Source organism: Neoarius graeffei, chromosome 12 (genome assembly GCF_027579695.1).
Source record: "Neoarius graeffei isolate fNeoGra1 chromosome 12, fNeoGra1.pri, whole genome shotgun sequence".
Classification (NCBI taxonomy): Eukaryota; Metazoa; Chordata; class Actinopteri; order Siluriformes; family Ariidae; genus Neoarius; species Neoarius graeffei.
Genome location: NC_083580.1, coordinates 34,520,121 through 34,540,907, shown reverse-complemented (window position 1 = coordinate 34,540,907; position 20,787 = coordinate 34,520,121). Strand labels below are relative to the sequence as shown.

At 42.4% G+C, this 20,787-nt stretch overlaps 1 protein-coding gene across 3 annotated transcripts in view; it reads right to left on the bottom strand.

Annotated features, from left to right (window-relative positions):
- Positions 1-20,787, bottom strand: part of chm (CHM Rab escort protein) — a 377,848-nt gene that overhangs the window by 287,645 nt on the left and 69,416 nt on the right. The window lies entirely within an intron of this gene.

Sequence of the window (20,787 nt, the reverse complement as noted above, 5' to 3'; positions counted from 1 at the left end):
ATTCAAATTATGATGGTGGAGAACACACACCGAAAAAAGATACAAAAGGTGTACCTAAAATAGGTTTTTTTAAAGGTTGCTGCAGGAGCTTGGAGAAACGCGTCCTACTCCATTAGTCGCTACACCGGAAATCCCACATGGAGGGAGTTTAAGTGGAAAATAATTGTTAGATTTTTCAGGACTCCAGAAATAGTATCTAGAATGAACCAGTCACATTCCATCTCATGCTGGAGGAATTGTGGGGCACATACCGCCAATCATACCCATATATTCTGGTTATGTCCAAAACTAAAGACATTCTGGGGAGAGGTTTTTGATGAAAAAAGAAGTTGATGAATAAAGAAGTTTTCCAACAGGACATACCTCAAGATCCTACTGTGGCTCTATTGGGAGTAATTCCTAAAGGACTGAATGGGAGGTCCAAGAAATCTCTCTTAAATATATTACTTACAGCTGCACTGAAGTGCATAACTATTCGATGGTTGAAACCAACCCCCCCCTTCATATAACACATGGATCCAGAAGGTTTGGGACCTCTATCAGATGGAGCACATTACATATTTATTAAGGTTCCAAAAGCCCATCTTTACTAAGCGGTGGAGTCCTGTTGTACCTTTATTAATGCAATAAGACTGGTTAGCCTCCCCCCTTTACCACCTCTTTTACATAATCCACACAGTGCCTTACAATGTTTTAGTGTAAGTTCTGTGGGTTCCTGACTGCTTATTTGTATGTGTGCTTGTGTATATGAATGTCTGAATATGTATATTTGATTTAATACATTTAATGTATTTAATTGGGAGTGGATATTTGTTTTTGTTTTGTTTGTCTTATTTGCTTGCAATCTTAATTTGGATATAATGTGTATAATTGTCATCTACAGCTAGATAGAGAAAAGTGTATATACTGGAATGTTGTCATTGAAAACCCAATTAAAAATAAGTTTAAAAAAAAACTGTAATAACTGCTTTGGTGAGTGCATTAACTCATTTGCTTTATTGTTTTATGAACTATAGATAAAATGAGGAACCGCTTATTCCTGGCTGAAGAAATAACATGATAGCTACAGTGGATATAAAAAGCGCACACCCCGTTAAAACAATAGGTTTTTCTGATGTAAAAAAAATGAGACCACAGTAAATAATTTCAAAACTTTTCCCAATTTTAATGTGACCTATAACCTGTACAATTCAACTGAAAAACAAATCTGTTTGGGGGTCAAACATCTCATCTCATCTCAGCTGGTTGCATAAGTGTGTACACCCTTAAAGGTCATAGGCAATGGTCGGAGGTGAAATGTAGAATATCAACTTTATTGTCTAGAAGAACGACCCAAAAAGCGAATCCAATCTTCCTAGTGTCTAATTTGCACCATAAAGTTGAATAAAATAGTTAAAATACACTGGTTTGCCCAATTTCCGAAGGTTTGTTTACATCTCATTTACGCACACTTTTACCACCAGGGGACAGTCATTGTGACGTCATTCAAGCCAAACAGACTGGGAGCAGTTCTGTGTTTATTTGCGAATTGAGCACACGTGTACGGACTTTGGTCGTGAGAGGTTGTGTAAAACGTCTGAAAGCGATAGCAATTTTGAAGTAGGAACTCTCCAAATTGAATATCGAGAGGTAAAACCATATATGCATGAACCTATGGCCGTTGCGAAGCAATCAGTGAATGTGGCTCACTGGTTTGACTGTACAGCCTCGGAATCGGACAGCGACTTGGCCGAGACTGATCGCGGTGACCCCGGACCTCAACAAGACTTGCGCCCAAACGATTTATCCTGGTAGTCATGATAAATTCTTACTTTTGTCATAATATTAAATAAGAGCCCTTTTGAAAAATAATTAAACCACCCTCCCTAGTGGATATAGGTAACGATTACTTGACAGTGCGCCGGTAGGCCACATTAGCCTGCCATCCGCGGCATTATACTATTTATAGCCTACTCTAAGGGAGGAAATATCCCTTTGTCTCATTTCCATAATGATTGCACAGGATCCCTCAGGATTCTTGACTTGTCAATTGCAAGTAAAAATGTTTACCTCCAATCTTCTCCTTTTTGCTTGAGTGTTGCTGGTCTGTTTCTTCTTTGACTGCTTGATTTTGTTTCACGCGCACAATCCACTCTCTTCAACTCATCTCCTCTTCCAGGGGAAAAAAAACCCCTCTGACTTCACGCGCACAATCCACTCTCTCCGCCTCATCTCCTCTTTTGGAAAAAGCCAACCCACTCGCTCCGCCTCTTCTCCTTTTTCGAAAAAAGCCAATCCTCTCGCTCCACCTCTTCTCCTCTTCCAGAAAAAGCCAATCCACTCTCTCCGTCTTTTCTCCTCTCTCGGAAAAAGGTAAAAACAACTTCTTGAACCAGTCCCATTGTTGCAGTTCACTGCACAACAATAAGGCATGGTTTTTCTTTGGAAATTCCTGAACGCACGTCTGCACTCAAGCCGAACGGCAATGCAAGTAAACGGAAGTGGACTCAACTCAAGCAGTTTGTTTGTCTTGAATGACGTCACGTGCCGAGTGGTCACGAAAATCGCCAAACAGAAATTCGCCGCCATCCGCACTAACTTATTTTAATTACTGATTAAATAATACTTCTTGGGACCAGAAGAAAATAAGGAGGGTTTTTTTTTAACATATAAAGTTTCAAATGTACATAAATTGAAAACCATTACCTATGACCTTTAAATGAATACTTTGTTGAAGCACCTTTTGATTTAATTACAGCATTCAATCTTTTTGGGTACACACCTGCCATCAATTAAAATGATTCTGATTAACCCCAAATAAAAGTTCAGACATTTACTCAGTTGCATCCTCCAGCAAAAGCCATGGTTCGAAGAGAGCTTACAAAGCATCAAAGGGATCTCATTGTTGAAAGGTATCAGTCAGGAGAAGTGTACAAAAAAAATTTCAACGGCATTAGATATACCATGAAGCACAGTGAAGACAGTCATCAAGAAGTGGAAAAAATATGGGACAACAGTGACATTACTGAGAACTGGACGTCCCTCCAAAATTGATGAAAAGACAAGATGAAAACTGGCCAGGGAGGCTGCCAAGAGGCCTATAGCAACACTGAAGGAGGTGCAGGAATTTCTGGCAAGTACTGGTTGTGTACTAGTACATGTGACAATCTCCTGTATTCGCCATATGTCTGGACTATGAGGTAGGGTCAAAGAAAAACATCCAGACCCTGCTAAATTTTGCAAAAAAAAAAAAAAATCAACTCTCCCAAACACGTGGGGAAAACGTGTTATGGTCTGATGAAGCCAGGGTTGAACTTTTTGGCTAGCCTAGTAAACTAGACCCACCCGCCTAGCGGCCAAAAATATTTTTGCCTACGAGTGGGTCTAGCCTTGGACCATATCACAGGGATGAGAATGAGAAATTGTATTTTCAGCTGAAAATTTAATCGGGGGTCTGGGGGCCATCGGCCCCCAGCCAGGTCCAGGGCGGAGCCTGGTCGGGGGTCCAGGGGGCCGAAGGCCCCTGGAAGCTAATGAGTTTTATACATTTTAGACCACTAGAAATGGTCTCAGATTGCTCAGTTGAATAATATTTTCAGTCCAAAGAAGCTTGAGTTTTGGACACTAATAAACAAAAATAGGTCTCAATAATGCTCAGCTAAAAAGAATTTTTAACTTCATGCTAGAATGAAAGGAATGATGAATATAAATTAAACACATAAAGACAGAATATTTGACAATCCTGTAAATGTTTCAGTTACTTTATTAAAGAATGCAGTTACCTCTTTTGCAGTGAACTTGTCTCAACAGAAACACAATTTCCCTGTTGAACAGTTCTCTCAGCTCCCTTTCTTCCCTTTTGAAGCATGTTCAATCAAAGCAATGCACCCGCGAGAGCCATAATTAACAATGTCATTGCAGTAGATACATTGGGCTTTGCCGGGAGCGTCACATTTTGCAATGAAATCGGACAATTTCTCAACTACGTCTTCAGTGGTTTTGCCGATTTTTATCTTCAAAGTTACAGTTCTCTCTAACCAGTCCCAACGGAATTTATTCTTCACGTCTTTATCTATCACCTGAATAAGCGATTCGTTTTCTTTTGTGATAATTTTCACCATTTTGAAGCTCTTATTCGCGGTTACATCCTCAATCCCCGGCCTCGTGGAGCGCCATGTTGAATGAGTAAGAAAGCGAAATGCGAAGAACCAATCAGAACGAAGCTTACATGTGACATTTTGGCCTTTCCTATCTATGCTCGTTTACCATTGGTCAAATCGCGATATTTCTCTCTCAACGGCCAATCAAATACAGTGTACGTTATTGAACTGCCGATGTAAACAGAGCCTTGTTCCCGATGGTTGACCGGGTCAACACATACCTAACCCCCCCTAAATATTTTCTCCTCGGATTTAGACGATTCACAAAAATGACCCCTGGGTTGATAAAATCCGCGGAATTCCGCGGATCCACGGAAAATTCCCATCCCTGATATCAACAACACACCCCAGGCATCAAATCGTGCCCACCAATCACAACGCAAGGTTTTTGTTTGGATTCTTTGGGCAGGCTTTTGCAGGAGTGACGACAAGGCTGCACGATGCTGGAGAAAGCACAACAGGAAAGATGGCTACGGCTATTGAACAGCACTCGTTTGACTCCGCTTTGGAATCAGTTTTAGAAGAATTAGACTTGGAGTTTTCACTGAAACATGAGCAGGAAGAGGCTCTCCGCTCATTCCTTTTCAAGAAGAATGGTGTCCCTCTCCACATGCTGTTTATTTACCCTCCCCTACTGCTTTCTGTCGCTCTGACTACGTCACAGTCACTGTTGCGCTGAGTGCTCCGGCCGAGGTTCCCCTCAAATTAAGCAGCGCGCGCCAGCTTGCTCCAGGAGTGCTCCGGCCGAGGTTCCGGAGCACACTCCGGCCGAGGTTGCCCTCAAATTAAGCAGCGCGTGCCGGCTTGCTCCAGGAGTGCTCCGGCCTAGGCTCCGGAGCACACTCCGGCCGAGGTTGCCCTCAAATTAAGCAGCGCGCTCCGGCTTGCTCCGGAGCAAGCCGGAGCGTGCTCCGGAACCTCGGCCGGAGCACTCCTGGAGCAAGCCGACGCACGCTGCTTAATTTGAGGGCAACCTCGGCCGGAGCACTCCGGGAGCAAGCCGGCGCGCGCTGCTTAATTTGAGGGGAACCTCGGCCGGAGCACTCCGGGAGCAAGCCGGAGCGCGCTCCGGAACCTCGGACGTTGGCGTGTATGTGTATGGCGATGGGTTTTTAATGACATAGGTATACAGATCATGTGGGCCGAAGTCAGGTAAAGACGAGGGCTTCGTGTACTTCCGTACGTCAGTGAACAATCCTGGTGGAAGCAGGTAAAGGTCGTTCTCTAAGCCTGCTAACCTCAATTTTTGCAAATACCTCTCCCTCTGCTCGCCCTGTAAATGCCCTACGTCGCTGGATAGTGAAGGTGTTTTCTGCATCTCGCTCCTTTTTCTTTTATGTTTTTCGTTTGTCGCCTTCCTCGCATTCAAACTGATTCGAGCCGAAGTCCACTACATGTCCAAAATGGCGGTCGCGTTTACGAAGGTCACGTGTCTGAAAAGGGTCTATACGCACAGAGACAGTTTGAAAGACAATGGGTTGTTCCTACCCACACCCTTCGGAAATGTCTATGACCGAGACCAGACTAAATATTCACATTTAGTCTGGCTTGCCAGGCTACTTTTTGGCCACAAATCCAAAAGGTACGTTTGGCACAAAACCACTGTGCATCACCAAAAGAACACCATACCCATGGTGAAGCATGGGAGTGGCAGCATCATGTTTTGGGGTTGTTTTTCTTCAGCTGGAACAGGGGCTTTTGTCAAGGTGGAGGGAATTATGAACAGTTCTAAATACCAGTCAATTTTGGCCCAAAACCTTCAGGTGCCTGCTAGAAAGCTGAAGAGGAATTTCATCTTTCAACATGACAATGACTCCAAAAAAAGTTTTGGAATGGCCCAGCCAGAGCCCAGACCTAAATCCAATTGAAAATCTGTGGGGTGACCTAAAGAGGGCTATGCATAAAAGATGCCCTCGCAATCTGACAGATTTGGAACGCTTTTGCAAGGAAGAATGGGCAAATATTGCCAAGTCTAGATGTGGCAAGCTGATGGACTCCTACCCAAAAAGACTAAATGCTGTAAATAAATCAAAAGGTGCTTCAACAAAGTATTAGTTTAAGGGTGTGTACACTTATGCAACCAGCTTATTGTACGTTTTTATTTTTAAATGTCCCCCCCCCCCAACAGATATGTTTGTTTTTCAACTGAATTGTACAGGTTACATTAAAAGTGGGAAAACTTTTGAAATTATTTATTGTGGTCTCTTTTTTTTTTTTACATCAGAAAAATCTATCATTTTAACGGGGCATGTACACTTTTTATATCCACTGTATGTTTAAACTCATACAATGTAAATCTGCATATTTTTGATCTTTTCATTTGCAATTTTGTGCATAGATGCCTATGTCTTGCAAAACCAACAGTGTAGTTATTTCCATTTCCCTGCTAATGAAGTGCCTATTGAAAACCTGTATAGACCTTTTTCACGCGACGTCACGACAAACGCGGCCGCCATTTTGGACATGTACTACCAGTAGTTTACCACAGCCAACATTGAGGAACGCCAGCAAAGAAAGTTTTTCCTTTCAGCAAGACTTCCATCATGCCACTATATTGTTGTGCACCTGGATGTAGTAACCATCAACAAACAAGGCAAGGTTTATCATTTTATCGGATCCCGACAGAGAAGGTGGATAGCGGCCATTAACAGGAAAGATTGGCAGCCCTCGGCATACCAACACTTGTGTAGTGACCACTTTGTTGGAGGTAAGACGAATAAAATTAGCCAGAAAAGGCATTACATTGCTGTTAACATTCTGTGGCGGCGAGTGTGTAACCAAATAGGTTAAAATAGCCCATTGTAACCTCTTTGTTCTTCTGTAGTAGCTATTGTTGACTAGCTAATGTCAACAACATAGTAGCTAGTATGTTACTGTAGCAATGTTTACGTTCAGTCATTTGGATGACTGTTAAAACCTTTCAGTCTCAAGTTTTTCCTTTACTGTATTTACTAGTTTACTGTCATTATGATCCGGCAGCTATTTACACTGGATCCAGTGTAAATAGCTGCCGGAGCCAACGTCCGAGGTTCCGGAGCGCGCTCCGGCTTGCTCCCGCTCAAATTAAGCCCTGTACAGGTAAATAGCTGCCGGAGCCAACGTCCGAGGTTCCGGAGCGCGCTCCGGCTTGCTCCCCCTCAAATTAAGCCCTGTACAGGTAAATAGCTGCCGGAGCCAACGTCCAAGGTTCCGGAGCGCGCTCCGGCTTGCTCCCCCTCAAATTAAGCCCTGTACAGGTAAATAGATGCCGGAGCCAACGTCCGAGGTTCCGGAGCGCGCTGCTAATCTCGGACGTTGGCTCCGGCAGTTATTTACACTGGATCCGGTGTAAATAGCTGCCGGATCATAATTACAGTAAACTAGTAAATACAGTAAAGGAAAAACTTGAGACTGAAAGGTTTTAACAGTCATCCAAATGACTGAACGTAAACATTGCTACAGTAACATACTAGCTACTATGTTGTTGACATTAGCTAGTGCTAACAGCTAGCTGCTAGTACACTGCTACAACACAGACACCGACCCTAATAATACAGTTCTTGGTCATTGCCTGGTAACAGCAAATTTATAACGGGCCATATCTCAACAGACTAAGAAGTTATTTCAATGACATTTCATAACATTTTGTTTATCCTGAGGACCGAAAGTAAATGAAAATGTGAACAAACCTTAGCTGTAATAAGATGGCGACCACCGGTTCCAGGGATGACCCACTGATGTAGGCATGTTACCCAGCCTGACACAAAATATTTGTAGGCATCCAAACTCTTATACGCTTTCAGATCAATACCTTTGTATGGCGATGGGTTTTTAACGACATAGGTATACAGATCATGTGGGCCGAAGTCAGGTAAAGACGAGGGCTTCGTGTACTTCCGTACGTCAGTGAACAATCCTGGTGGAAGCAGGTAAACGTCGTTCTCTAAGCCTGCTAACCTCAATTTTTGCACCTCTCCCTCTGCTCGCCCTGTAAATGCCCTACGTCGCTGGATAGTGAAGGTGTTTTCTGCATCTCGCTCCTTTTTCTTTTATGTTTTTCATTTGTCGCCTTCCTCGCATTCAAACCGATTCGAGCCGAAGTCCACTACATGTCCAAAATGGTGGTCGCGTTTACGAAGGTCACGTGACTGAAAAGGGTCTATAGGAGAGACAGGGACAGATGTATTATCTTTTTTTTATCCATTTTATCTTTTGCAATTATGACCACCTAATATGTACAAAAAGTGTGTTTCATCTACTTCATAATTTCCGTAATTTAGTATTTATCTTCGGTATTTTTTTCTCTTTTTTAAAATATACATATTTACTTGTGTGGCTTGATATGTCCTCTTCTGCTGCTATCCACTGTGCTGCTGCAAACAGGAAATTTCCTATTGTGGGATAATAAAGCTCTTCTTATCTTACTAGGGAAAGTCTTTTGCTTTATTATAGTTATCAAAGAATTGATAAAAGGGGGAATGTGTAGAGGAAAACTGCAGAGTAGCGATTTTTAGAGAAGTTAGTTTCAGAAACACTTTCTCTCTGTATAAGATTGCTGTGTCACACTGTTTTGTTCTGCAAGGTTATCATAAGCACGTATACGTGTAAAGATAGTGTTGCTGTTAAAGACTGCAGAAAGGATGCCAAGGCCGAATGCCCTGACCATAAGAAGATATCCGGCATGCAAGTCATATTATTGGGACTGGATAAAAAAAAAAAAAGCGTGTGAGAAAAAGCGCTTCTCTGGATGAAACGCGCTGTGATTTCACTGCTGAGGGCCTCCTCGTGCAAGAGTATAATAAAAGTCAGATTCTGCTTGCTTTCTTCAAACAGTCTCAAGGTGTTAATTTATTACTTTTTTCACCAAAGTAAAATCCAACAAACAGGTAATACCCGACACGTTGCACATTAATTATGCCCACAAATTTTTAACTCTTGTCACCTCTTGTCACATTTAAAGTTCTGCATAAATTGAATCCTATTAATGTTAGGCAAGCATGGTTTAATGTGACTAATGACTGTCAATACATTTAACAGGTGGGTAGTTAAGTATACGATGGTGTATTAGGTCCATTCTCGGATAACATTCAAAAAAAAATAATAATAATAAATACATTCTCACTCTCAATTTCTCAGATTCTGTGCACGAACTAGCCCTCATCTTATCATGATCCTATTATTGGTACCTAGAACTCCTAAAGATACAAGTAGCAGTATAAAATATCATTTAATTCAGTATTTAATTTATCTTTCGATTACGTTCATTATGTCTTATATTAAATATAGTTAGGGTTTTTTTTTTTCTTTTTTATCAGACATCTAATTTTTGGGTTTGTTTACCTCCGTCAGATCCTGGTTCATCCCAAAGACAGAATACATCCGGACAACAGATGCAACACCATATATGAGATTCCCTGTCAATTATGCAATAAAACTTATATTGGGGAGACAGGAAGGAGTTTCAACACAAGAAAACATGAACATAAGAAAGAGTGCGAAAAGGAGACAGCTACAAGACAAACCCGAACAATAAAAGAAAAGGCACAACAGGAAAATTATAAGTCAGCTATAACAGATCACTGTAAAAGGGAAAATCACATTATGGACTGGGGGAATGCCAGAGTCATCCGCACAGAAGATAACAAACATCAGCGCTGGATCAGGGAGGCCATAGAGATCCGTAAGCGAAGCCCGAGGACCATCAACCGGGATGAGGGAGCATACATGCTCTCCCATACCTGGAGTGACATCTTGCAGGGGACGAACAGACAGTATAAGGCGTGACCGACCTGTCAAACCAGACAGGAAGGCCACGCCTTCAGAAACAGCAGCTGATAAAAGATGCGTCACCAATTAACATCCGGTGACACTCTGAGGAAGACGGAAGTTGTACGTCGAAACATGTCAGGTAAACAAACCCAAAAATTAGATGTCTGATATAAAAAAAAAAAAATAAATAAAAAAAACTAACTATAGTATTTAATTTAGATTAGATGTTAATGTAATGCCAGTGGTATCATCATAGATAATTCAGAATAGTTATATGCTTACACACTATATTTATAATTGTACTTAGAGGTTTCATTTGGCTTACATCTGTCTATTGCATTATGAAACATGCTGATCCCACTTTACAAAAAGACAACCTTTCTGCTGATAGTTTATAATCAAGTTAATAATTAGGTTGTAAACTCTATGAATCATTAATAAACAAGTTATAACACTTCTCATGCATCAATGCAGGCTCACGATTTGGCAAGCTCAAGTTACTGCTGCGCATTATCTGCTGATTCTACACCTTTTATCGATTCTGTGAAGTCTCAGATCTCGCTAGTTGCTTAGCTTGCTTTATCTTGTCCCTTTATCAATCAGCATGTTAAACGGTCAGCTTCATCAGATATTTGTTTACATGCTACAACCATTTAACCACCAAAAGAATTATTGTTGGTTGGCAGGATCCTCTCTTATTAGGTGAATTTGATCTACTGATAAGTTACTACCATTTATAATGAGGAAAAGGAAACCTTATTTTAACGTGTGAAAGACATCGGCTGAGGAGTTACTACCATTCATAACTGCTGAAAGGTTGCCTAATGGTAAAGTGTAAAACACACCATTTATTAAGGAGTTACTAACATTCAAACTTAACTTGTAAACTATTTGTTTAAATGTTAGCCAACAGGTGAACTCAAAACTAAGCTAGTTAGCATGCATTGCCATGTTGAGGCCTGTTATACCGACATAGCTCCTTGAAAGATGATACCATCTTTCAAGGATGGTTAATACTCAAGTTAAGCCAGTGAATAAAAGTTGGTCTTTAAGTGAAACCCTTTCACATAATCACTCGTGGTGCTATGCCAGTTTCATTTAGTCTCGCTTTCAAAGATGGCCAAGCCAATGAATACGAGTGTGTAGCCCCATCCTATGTGTAGCCTCATCCCATTGCCCAGGCAGCTGCTGGGTGTTCTTGCCAAAAACCTCGTAAAAAAACTTGTACCTGCCAAAGGAGGATTCATGTGTGCAGAAAGTGACTACTCAGCCAAAGCAAGAAGGCCCACCTTCCACAATTTAATTGACCCTTGGCCATTCAAGGAAAAGCAATCCACTTAAGTCTGATGTCAGTAGCCATTTCAAGGGGCAAAACTCCCCTTCAGGGTTGCCAACATTGCCGCAAGATTTGGGAATGTTTTTTTTTTTTTAACTCCTTAAGGTACTTGAATTTTTTTTTTTAAAGCCTGGTGACAAATCTAGGAACTTTTTCAACACACATTAGGGACTGTCTTGAATTCGATATGGCTCTCCAGCTCACATCACAGCTGCTGTTATGAGTTTATAAAGCAGGTTTTCTTGGCTCACAGTGTAATGCCAGACATGCTTGTGACCAATCACTGACAACCACGGTCCTGCCCCACAATAAATTGCTGATAACCCTGGGCCTGTGCATGACCAATGACTGATAACCATTGTTTATCTCATCCTCTTGCTTCTTTGTTCATTTTAAACTTTCCACATTTTAGAAGGACGAAAAACAAGTAAACATTTTCCTTCATGGCAATCGCATAGTTTTTGAATAGATCAGAGTCTAAAAAAGTATGAGGAACACAGCACTGCACCACATTGAGAACATGAGGCTTGGCCGCAGAAATATGGTCTTGATGTAATTTTTGCTTACTGGCAGCATACAGTGGTGCTTAAAAGTTTGTGAACCCTTTAGAATTTTCTATATTTCTGCATAAATATGACCTAAAACAACAACAGATTTTCACACGTCCTAAAAGAATCCAATTAAACAAATGAGACAAAAATATTATACTTGATCATTTATTTATTGAGGAAAATGATCCAATATTACATATCTGTGAGTGGCAAAAGTATGTGAACCTCTAGGATTAACAGTTAATCTGAAGGTGAAATTAGAGTCCGGTGTTTTCAATCAATGGGATGACAATCAGGTGTGAGTGGGCACCCTGTTTTATTTAAAGAACAGGGATCCATCAAAGTCTGATCTTCACAACACATGTTTGTGGAAGTGCATCATGGCACGAACAAAGGAGATTTCTGAGGACCTCAGAAAAAGCGTTATTGATGCTCATCAGGCTGGTAAAGGTTACAAAACCATCTTTAAGGAGTTTGGACTCCACCAATCCACAGGCAGATTGTGTACAAATGGAGGAAATTCAAGACCATTGTTACCCTCCCCAGAAGTGGTTGACCAACAAAGATCAGCCCAAGAGCAAAGAGTGCAATAGTCGGTGAGGTCACAAAGGACCCCAGGGTAACTTCTAAGCAACTGAAGACCTCGCTCACATTGGCTAATGTTAATGCTTATGAGTCCACCATCAGAAGAACACTGAACAACAATGGTGTGCATGGGATTGCAAGGAGAAAGCCACTGCTCTCCAAAAAGAACATTGCTGCTTGTCTGCAGTTTGCAAAAGATTATGTGGACAAGCCAGAAGGCTATTGGAAAAACGTTTTGTGGACGGATGAGACCAAAATAGAACTTTTTGGTTTAAATAAGAAGAAGTGTTATGTTTGGAGAAAGGAAAACATTGCATTCCAGCATAAGAACTTTTTCCCATCTGTGAAACATGGTGGTGGTGGTAGTATTATGGTTTGGGCCTGTTTTGCTGCATCTGGGCCAGGACAGCTCGTCATTGATGCAACAATGAATTCTGAATTATACCAGCAAATTCTAAAGGACAATGTCAGGACATCTATCCATGAACTGAATCTCAAGAGAAGATGGGTTATGCAGCAAGACAACGACCCCAAGCACACAAGTCGTTCTACCAAAGAATGGTTAAAGAAGAATAAAGTTAATGTTTTGGAATGGCCAAGTCAAAGTCCTGACCTTAATCCAATCGAAATGTTGTGGAAGGACCTGAAGCAAGCAGTTCATGTGAGGAAACCCACCAACAGCCCAGAGTTGAAGCTGCTCTGTACAGAGGAATGGGCTAAAATTCCTCCAAGCCAGTGTGCAGGACTGATCAACAGTTACCAGAAACATGTAGTTGCAGTTATTGCTGGAGAAGGGGGTTAACACCATATCCTGAAAGCAAAGGTTCACATACTTACTTAACATGGGAGGGAGTTTTTCCTTGCCACCGTCGCCACAGGCTTGCTCATTGGGGATAGATTAGGGATAAAATTAGCTCATGTTTTAAGTCGTTCAAATTCTGTAAAGCTGCTTTGCGACAATGTTTATTGTTAAAAGCGCTGTACAAATAAACTTGATTTGATTTGACATACTTTAGCCACTCACAGATATGTAATCTTGGATCATTTTTCTCAATAAATGACCAAGTATAATATTTCTGCCTCATTTGTTTAACTGGGTTCTTTTTATTTACTTTTAGGACTTGTGTGAAAATCTGATGTTTTAGGTCATATTTATGCAGAAATATAGAAAATTCTAAAGGGTTCACAAACTTTCAAGCACCACTGTAAGTCAAAAGATCACCTGTGATAATAATGCAGATGGCTGCTTATAGCATGCTGAAAATGTCAAAGTAAACAATATTTCCAAAGCCTGAATGTATGAATCTGGTAAATCATATAATGTTATTTTGATGGACCAAATGTAAAATTTTGACAATTAAGATATGCTAACCAGTGTGGGAAATAAGCAGACTGCCACCAGACAGGCAAGCCTGAAATGTCTGTTTATTCAAATTTCAGCCTGTCCGAATGACAGGCCAAAGGCCTGGAACAACACAGCCAGAAGGGCTTCAGATGCCCGGAGATGGTTTCTCAACTATTTCCAGGCACATTTTTCAAAGGCCAAATTACACGAAACATTCGTTGCTAATTACACTACAATTTGAATACAATTTACAAGAAAATGTCAGAAGATTCAAGAAAAACATGCTTCAAGTTATACCCAAAAAAACTTCAGTACATACAAGCTAGTTCCATGTCTAGAAAAAGGTATGAGGGCAAGGATGTTCAGAGGTGGACAAAGTACAAATCCCACTGGTCAAATGTTACTCTGATACAAGTGAAAGTTGTACAGTCAAACTTTTACTTAAAAGTACTGAAGTACTTGCTTTTAAAAATCCTTAAGTACATTTTGTGTCAACGCATTGCTGTATTATTGCCACAACGCTTACAAAACCTAATGCCTCTGAAGCAACTGACTGGATTTACAAAATGAACACGTGCTGTGCCATCATGGTGGTTTAACATTAAGCTAGCTAGTCAGTGAAACTCCACCTGACATGCTAAACTCTTTTCAAACTTGAAATCATATTGCATAGGAGCTAAATCGCTTCTTTGCTCGCTTTGAAACATCTCAGGAGCAAATGAGTGCTGCTGCCCTGCCCCCACCACCACACAGTTCCTACACCATTCCTTTCACTGTACAGGAGCACAATGTCAGACGGGTGCTCCTGGCAGTGAACCCCAAGAAAGCTGCCGGCACAGATGGTGTACCTGGTAAGGTGCTCAGAGCGTGCACCCACCAGCTCGCCCCTACCTTCACCAGGATCTTTAACCTCTCCCTGGCTCAGGCAGTCATCCCGCCCTGCCTAAAATCTGCAACAATAATCCCAGTGCCGAAGAAGTCTCCCATCACCAGCCTGAATGATTACCGTCCTGTGGCCCTCACTCCGGTAATCATGAAGTGCTTCGAGAGACTAGTTCTTCAGCACATCAAGGACCACCTCCCCCCAGACTTCAACCCCTACCAGTTTGCACATACAGATCCACAGAGGATGCCATCGCCATAGCTCTCCACTCTGCGCTAAACCACCTGGAGCAGCAGCAGAGCTACGTCCGCATACTCTTTGTGGATTACAGTTCAGCTTTTAATACAATAATCCCGGACATCCTTATTAGAAAACTGGACACTCTCGGCCTCCCCCCTCTCACATGTGCCTGGTTAAAGGACTTTCTTACTAACCGGCCCCAGACTGTGAGATTTGGCCCCCACTTCTCCTCCACCCGCATGTTAAGCACCGGCTCTCCACAGGGCTATGTGTTGAGCCCCCTCCTGTACTGCCTCTACACCCACGACTGTAGTTCAACCCACAACAACAACCACGTAGTCAAGTTTGCTGATGACACCAGAGTGGTCGGACTCCTCTCAAAGGGAGACGAGGCAGCCTACAGAGAGGAGGTTCTGAAGTTGGCAGCCTGGTGTTCAGAAAATAACCTCGCTCTGAACACCAAGAAAACCAAAGAGTTCATTGTTGACTTCAGGAAGCACAGCACCGACCTAGCCCCCCTCTACATCAACAATGAGTATGTGGAGAGGGTCCACACCTTCCGGTTTCTCGGCATCCTCATCTCCGCCGACATTTCCTGGTCAGTAAACATTACAGTAGTCATTAAGGCTGCTCAGCAGCGGCTACACTTCCTGAGAGTCCTCAGGAAGTACAACCTAAACTCCAACCTGCTGCTGACCTTCTACTGCTCATCCATCTGACTGACGTACTGACGCCTGCTGACGTACTGTATTACAGCATGGTACGGCAGCTGCACTGCTGTAGACAGGGAGAGGCTCCAGAGGGTAGTTAAGGCAGCACAGAAGATCATTGGCTGCCCTCTCCCCTCCCTGATGGACATTTACACCTCCCACTGCCTTAGCAGAGCTAAGAACATTATCATGGACAGCTCCCACCCTGGCTTTGATCTGTTCGACCTGTTGCCCTCAGGGAGGCGCTACAGGTGCATCAGAACAAAGACAAACCATTTCAAAAACAGCTTCTTTCCAAAAGCCATAACTGCCCTGAACTCAGATATGCTCTGACTTTATAGTTTATTTATTTTACTATGTGACTATCCTTGTGCAATAATTTATAATGCGCAGTACTTTATAAGGTGACTCTCTCTGTGCAATACTTTTATAATGTGCAATACCTCACTCCATAATGTGAAACACAACACATTCACCTCACCTCAGTACTGTGCACCTGACACACAGCACATACACCTCTAGTCTGTGCACCTTAGCTTACCTTGCAATACTTCATAAATGTGTAATATTTTATAATGTGTCTCTCTCGTGCAATAATTTATAATGAGACTCTCTCTGTGCAATACTTTATATGTGCAATGAGAAATACCTCACTCCATAATGTATAACACATACACCTCAGGACTGTGCACCTTACCCCCCCCCCCCCTTTTTTTTCCCTTCCTCCCTCTCTACACATTGTTTGCACTGCTATTGGAGATGCTTTAATCTCACCGACCGGCCGACCGACCGACCGGTATGTATGTATGTATGTTGAGCATGTATAGCATATTTGACCGACCGGCCGGCCGGTCAAATATGCTATACATGCTCAACATACAGCACAGACGAAATATCAGTCCTCTCTGACCCACGGTGCAAACAGGCAATGCAATAAATAAAAATAGAATAATTGAAAAAAAAAACAATATAAACATTATAAACACTCTAGATAGGAACTAGACATAGACTAAATACTCAAACAATATAAACAGTATAAATAAACAGTATAAACACTAGATATGAACTAGACGTAGACTAAACACTCTATATATATATATATATATATATATATATATATATATATATATATATATATATATGGGTTGGGCAGTATCCAAATTTTGATACCTTTAAACTGTCTCTGTGTTTTCCCGGGGTATACGGTATTACCGAGAAAAAAATATTTTGTTTCGGCCTACTGCGTAACGTGCGCCTATGCCTCAAATGTACTATTTAAAAGCAGCATAGCGAATTGTGTGCATTGTGGTATGGATTAAGCAGCAAAGTGAATTTTGTGCATTGATGAATGGATTAAGAGATATTTCAAAGCATCACGCAACTCTTCCTTCATCTTGAAAATAGCATTCAACTGTCGTTTACACATGTCTGCGTTGAAACGCCATTTGCAGCACTATTTCACCTACTCCATCAAAAAAAAGTACACGATGAGCAGGATCATACCCTTTCAAGCATGGGAAATAAAAAAAAGAAAAAGAATCAACCAACACCCAAGTCCGTTTAGACTGCGCGATAAACCATATTCTTCAGCGCAAATGAGGCGAACCTAATTCAAATGCGTGATAGCTGCACAAGGCAAAATCATATGGGCCCACGTCATGCCATGGCGGGGAAATTAATAATCAAATGGCCTTACCTTGCTTAAAACGTTGTCTTGATCACATAACTCCTTACAATTATTCCACTTAAATCCATACGGTTTAACACACCCAACAAAGATAGCAAGCGCATTGCTAATTCCCACCAGAAACCTAACAGTTTACGCTACGATGTTTTTTTCCGTTTCTTCAGTAGATGACATTTCAAACGTTTATTACCCACATCCCAAATGTCATATGTTATATTATTTTACCTTGTTGTTACTCATGTAACCTACTCAAAACACAACTCATTGGAGAGATCTCGTGGAAGTGGAGTACCCCAGGCTATGGTGTGCCTTAGGGGACATATTAGATTTTTCGTTTGGTTTGAAACCAAAATACTGCCACACTGCCGATGTTGTTGTTTTTTTTTTGCCACTAACTCGTTATCTTGACTTGCCATCTTTCAACCGCGGTCTCAGTCTCTTTTTTTTTTTTTAGATAGGACAGTATAGAGAGACAGGAAATGAGCGGGGGAGAGAGAGACGGGATCGGGAAATAACCTCGGGTCGGAATCGAACCCGGGTCCCCGGATTTATGGTACGGTGCCTTAGCCATCTGAGCCATGACACCCCCGGTCTCAGTCTCTTGCGAAGCTTTCTGTCAGACTCCAAATGTCACGCAGGGTTGCCATGGTAACGACATAAACAACCCTGCACGCGATGAGAACTTCTTTAGGAAATTGATAGAATTAGTGAAAATACAATCACACAGTTATTCGGGATGATCTTCAATTTATTATTTTATATTATGACCTCATGTACTCCATATTTTAGATATTATATATTTTTTTTAAAATGACAGTAATGAGACCGATACCGTTGGTACTTTTGGATACCTCGGGATACCTTCTTACCATAATACCGCCCAACCCTAATATATATATATATATATATATATATATATATATATATATATATATATATATATATATATACACACACACACACACACACACATACATACATACATACATACATATATACATACATATATACATACACACACACACACTGGTTCAAATAACCAAACAGTCAAGGGCACTTGAGGTATAGCAGGTAAACATGAAACATGAAATAATCAGTATAAACAAACTAGCAGCTGTTAAGATGAGGTAGTGCGGAATAGTGCAAATGAGCGAGGTAAAGTGAGATGTGTGGTCAAATGCTGAAGGGGGGTGTGCAAGCAGAATCTGTGGCAGGGGGCAGAGGGGGGAGGAGGGGCAGAACAAGGAGGGAGTTGAGCCTCCTGACTGCCTGGTGAAAGAAACTGTTCTTGAGCCTGCTAGTTTTGGCCTGGAGACTCCGCAGTCTCCTCCCCGATGGCAGCAGGCTGAAGAGGCTGTGAGATGGGTGGGTGGGGTCACCTGCAATCCTGATGGCTTTGTGGGTGAGGCGGGAGTTATAAATATCCGTTAGAGAAGGGAGAGAGACACCAATGATCCTCTCAGCTGCTCTCACAATGCGCTGCAGAGACTTAAAGCAGGACACGGTGCAGGCGCCGTACCACACGGTGATGCAGCTGGTCAGGATGTTCTCGATGGTGCCTCTGTAGAAAGTGTGCATGATGGGGGCCGGGGCTCTTGCTCTCCTCAGTTTGCGGAGGAAGTACAGACGCTGTTGGGCTTTTTTGGCCAGTGATGTGTTGTTGCTCCAGGACAGGTCTTCAGAGATGTGCACACCCAGAAACTTGGTGCTGCTCACTCTCTCCACTGCAGCACCGTTGATAGATAGTGGAGCATGCTGTGTGCGCGCTCCCCTGAAGTCCACAACAATCTCCTTCGTCTTCTCCACGTTCAGACGGAGATTGTTGTCCTTGCACCACATGGCCAAGCGGCTCACCTCACTCCTGTAGATTATCTCATCGCCATTGTTGATGAGACCCACCACAGTCGTGTCATCCGCAAACTTAATGAAATTTGAGCTGGATGTTGGTGTGCAGTCGTGGGTCAGCAGAGTGAAGAGGAGGGGGCTTAGCACACATCCTTGGGGGGCCCCCGTGTTCAGTGTGATGGTGCTGGAGGAGTTGCTGCCAACCTGTATAGTCTGTGGTCTCCCCATCAGGAAGTCCAGCAGCCAGTTGCACAGGGAGGTGTTGAGTCCCAGCTGGTCCAGTTTGTGAATGAGCTGCTGAGGAATGATGGTGTTAAATGCTGAGCTAAAGTCTATGAACAGCATTCTGACATATGAGTCTTTTGTCTCCAGGTGGGTGAGGGCTGAGTGGAGGGCAGTGGAGATTGCGTCATCGGTCGAGTGGTTGGACTGATATGCAAACTGGAAAGGATCCAGGGCGGGGGGGAGGGCAGACTTGATATGCCTCATGATGAGCCGCTCGAAGCACTTCATGAGGATGGGAGTGAGTGTGACAGGGCGGTAGTCATTGAAACAGGAGGGAGATGGCTTCTTTGGGACCGGGATGATGGTGGTGGTTTTGAGGCACTTGGGGACAACAGCCTGGCTCAACGAGATGTTGAAGATGTCTGTAAAGACATCTGTGAGCTCCTTGGCACAGTCTCTCAGGACACGACCAGGAATGTTATCAGGACCCGGGGCTTTTCGTGCATTTGTCGTCCTGAGAGCTCTCCTCACGCTGTCTGGGGACAGCATCAACACCTGGTCGCCGGGAGGTGGTGGGGTCTTCTGTGCCGTGGTGCTGTTGTCTGCCTCAAAGCGAGCAAAGAAGTCGTTCAACTGATTCAGCAGAGACGTGGAGTTGTCACAGGTGGGCTTGTAGTCTGTGATGGTCTGAATCCCCCGCCACAGGTTCCTGGTGTCTCTGCTGTCGTTGAAATGGTCAGCAATGTGCCTGGAATACTGTCTCTTGGCCACCCTGATGCCTCGTGACAGATTGGCCCTAGCTGTCCTCAAGCCCACCTTGTCCCCAGCTCTGAAGGACTTCAGATATATATATATATATATATATATATATATATATACACACACACACACACACACACACACACACACACACACACAGAGTTCGATCCATAAATATTTGGACAGAGACAACATTTTTCTAATTTTGGTTCTGTACATTACCACAATGAATTTTGAACAAAACAATTCAGATGCAGTTGAAGTTCAGACTTTCAGCTTTAATTCAGTGGGTTGAACAAAAATGATTGCATAAAAATGTGAGGAACTAAAGCATTTTTTAAACACAATCCCTTCATTTCAGGGGCTCAAAAGTAATTGGACAAATTAAATAATTGTAAATAAAATGTTCATTTCTAATACTTGGTTGAAAACCCTTTGTTGGCAATGACTGCCTGAAGTCTTGAACTCATGGACATCACCAGACGCTGTGTTTCCTCCTTTTTAATGCTCTGCCAGGCCTTTACTGCAACGGTTTTCAGTTGCTGTTTGTTTGTGGGCCTTTCTGTCTGAAGTTTAGTCTTTAACAAGTCAAATGTATGCTCAATTGGGTTGAGATCAGGTGACTGACTTGGCCATTCAAAAACATTCCACTTATTTGCTTTAATAAACTCCTGGGTTGCTTTGGCTTTATGTTTTGGGTCATTGTCCATCTGTATTATGAAACGCCGACCAAT